Here is a 3,435-nt window from a genome sequence, read left to right as displayed (position 1 = left end):
AATCATAGAAGAGAACACAAGAAGTTTCAAAAATTACAACCAAATTTGATAAATTATTTATATTTATATTTCCAATAAAAGACCATGGCTATCATTTAAGTTTGAGATGAAAACAATTTATGGGATATCAAAATCACACTTGTTGAAATTGTCTGGACAACAAATTAAAGTTTACAGAAAATATTAAAATACATTATGAACAAATTAAGAAATAAACCCAGTGGATATGTACAAAATTCTCCTATCAACAATAAAGTTCGAGAATTTTGAGAAAATTACTTGAAATTCAGAAAACCGATTACAAATGAGACATGAAGCACATACGATTGAGTTACTTATCGTTAACGGTGAACAATGGAGTAACTAAAATTTTCAGATTTCTAATGACATAATGTGTATTAAGTTGAGTGCATAAATCCTTATATAGGCAATTATTTTGAGAACATTTGGATGAACAGTTATCAGTTACCCTTTTCAGTTATTTAAACAATTTAACCCAAATATTTTACACATTGAAACGTCGCTATTTCTCTTCACCTACAATCAATTATTATTTTTCATTTGAAAAAAAAATAAATGGCAACAAATCAATTAAACCAATAATCGGTAAACTAATAATACCCAGAACATATACTGATTCGTTTGTACCCAACGTCATCTAAGATAGGAGCCGTCGTGGTTACACCCACGGAATGACCAAAAGAGGCCGACATTAACATTTCTTATTTCTATGTCAGATGTCCATTTTATAATTGATTTCAACAACAACCTTTTCATTACTTCAACAAAATTTGGCAAAAAAGCAATTGAAAAAGACGATTATTAATTTCATATAGAACTTGCCTGATTCAACAACAAAACCCAGCCATACAACTATAAAAGTCCATGAATAACAATGGGATTGATTACTTTGATGAAGTGCTTTCCATTATACTGTTCTTAATGAAAATACTCCGCATCTTTGCAATCTCAATTCGATTTGTGAGAGAACGAACTTTGTCAAGATCCGATTCTTCGCCCATCCTTTCTTCGCCAGACTACTGTCGTTGTTGTAGATTCAAAATATTCATAACCTACTTGCAATTAAAGCCCGAACTTCTCGATTAATTTTCGGCTAAAATAGACTAATATTTATAAATTTCTAACAGATAATTCCCGATCAATTTCCAATAGATACGGGATAATCAATAGAACAAAGAATATATTACCAATATTGCAAATTGATCCTGAAAAATGATAAGTACCCAGAAAAAGTATCAACAATTACAAAGGATTAGGAAATTCTTCTCCAATTAATGTAAAATATCAAAATCTTAACAACCAACTCAACAGCACAATCTTTTCCGATTTAAATGCGCCCAAAATAAGTATGCAAATTAAAATTTTAACAAAACATAAGGAAAACGAATTATTAAAATGCAATACCATTTTATTCTTCTTCTTCAATGGCAGAATAGATACCAAATTCTTCATTATTCGCAATTGAAAAGCCCATCACTCCTCTTTTCTTCATCTTTTTCATAAACCTATAACAACAACAATAACAACACCATTATATTGCATTTAAAATCCAAATATCAAAATCTATAACCAAATCGAGAATGAAAATTTTACCAAAATCCCATTACTGTATAGCAATTTTGGAACACAGGATAATCTAGAAAGAGGAATTAATTAATTAGTGGGAGAGGATTTTAATGAGAGCGGTTTTTGAAATTATTATTGGGGAAGGGAAGGATAAAAGACAGGAAATTGAAATCTGAATGAAGGTGTCGTTTGGGAGGTGGGTAACCGTAAAGAGAGGAAGGGGAGAGTAAGAGACATGGGAAGAATCAGAGAAGGAGAATGGAGAATGAGAAAAAGAAAAAACAAAATGGGACACGTGGCTCTCTAGATGGGCTTTAAATATCCCTTTTATTAAATAGTAGTATTGATATTATTGTATGTGCGTTTTAAAATTGCAAGCATGAATCACGTGCATAGAAGACTATTCAAAAAAAAAAAACTTAAAAAGTGAAGACAAATTAAAGGTCCTAGCCATACCCCTAAGATTATCTACAAATTTGTATTTTAACCCCTAATTAATTCCACAATAATAACCCTTTAATTCTCGTGTTTTTTTTTCTTTCTCCCCTCCCATTCAACCTACCGTTACAATTTAATTCGATTCTCCACTCTTCTCCGTCAGCTTTCAATTACAAATTCAATTTGATTTTAATTCTTCTGGCTTAATCAATTCACTATACGTCTATACACTCTAACTCATATACTTCGTAAGATACTAAAGGACAAGACCAACTATCACGATTCCAATCTATATAAATTGTGATTTTCTATCTTAACCAACCACTAATTATTTTAGAGAATAACTCTCATTACCATCTTAATCAACCACTACTTGTTGTTTATCTATGCACATTAATTTATAAATACATGTTAACATGCAGTCTAAAACAACTAAATCTTTGTGTTTCCTTTTATTTCTTATGGACTATACTGGAATAAAAATAACAATTAAAACATTGAGAAAACCATGAATTAAACATGATATCGTAAGTCTCATAAACATCAAATACAGAAATGTCATGCATATATCTAACTTGGTGTTTATTAATTTGAAGTATATAGTTTCATTAGAAAATAAGTTAAACGCATTGTAAGATGATCTAACTAAAAAATTACTTGGCATGATAAATGACGTAGTGTACATGTGTATTTGATGAACTTAATGAACCTTTTCCCTTCTATGGACTACATTTATTTTGTCAAATATTGAGCTGAAGAGAATTTCGAATTTTATTTATTCAAAGTAACAACGGGGGCATTGCCAACCTATGTCACACAAAAAAAAGGGGGGGGGGGGGGCATCACCAGGGCCATGCACTAGTTAATATATTAAAAGGTGTTGCTATGGAAGTTTATGTGCCACATAGAACTCTTATGTTTACGTTACGTCATCCATCCACCAAGGTTATGTGATGTTATAATTGACAACTAAAAATCAATACAATATAGTTCGAACACAAGACCCCGAGTTCGAAGAATAACCCTCATTATCATCTTAACCAACCACTAATTGTTGTTTATCCATGCACATTCATTTATAAATACATGTTAACATGAAGTCTAAAACAACTAAATCTTTACGTTACCTTTTAATTTCTTATAGACTACATTGGAATAAATAATAATTAAGGGTGCGTTCTATTCACCTGACTTTCACTTATTTTTTCCGAAGTTATATGAACTGTACTTAACTGAACTTATTTGAACTTATCAAAACTTATTTTAGTTATAAATTATACTTGGTCAACCCTTATTTTTCCTGAACTTATTTTTTCTGAACTTATCTTGTTTGAACTTATCTTATCTTATCTGAACTTATTTTCTCTGAAATAAGTGGAAATAAGGTACACAGAACGGGCCTAAAGCATT

At 30.6% G+C, this 3,435-nt stretch overlaps 1 long non-coding RNA gene across 1 annotated transcript; it reads right to left on the bottom strand.

The window, feature by feature from the left end:
- LOC130463882 (uncharacterized) lies at positions 1-1,823 on the bottom strand. Its single transcript, XR_008924071.1, has 3 exons — positions 1,615-1,823; positions 1,426-1,526; positions 1-1,073 (listed from the first exon to the last, which is right to left on the bottom strand). It is a non-coding gene; the product is annotated as an uncharacterized lncRNA (long non-coding RNA).
- Between the last annotated feature and the right edge of the window lie 1,612 nt (positions 1,824-3,435).

This window comes from Spinacia oleracea, chromosome 6 (assembly GCF_020520425.1).
Source record: "Spinacia oleracea cultivar Varoflay chromosome 6, BTI_SOV_V1, whole genome shotgun sequence".
NCBI classification, from domain to species: Eukaryota; Viridiplantae; Streptophyta; class Magnoliopsida; order Caryophyllales; family Amaranthaceae; genus Spinacia; species Spinacia oleracea.
The sequence above is the reverse complement of the archived record's forward strand: the minus strand, read 5'-3'. Positions and strand labels throughout refer to the sequence as shown.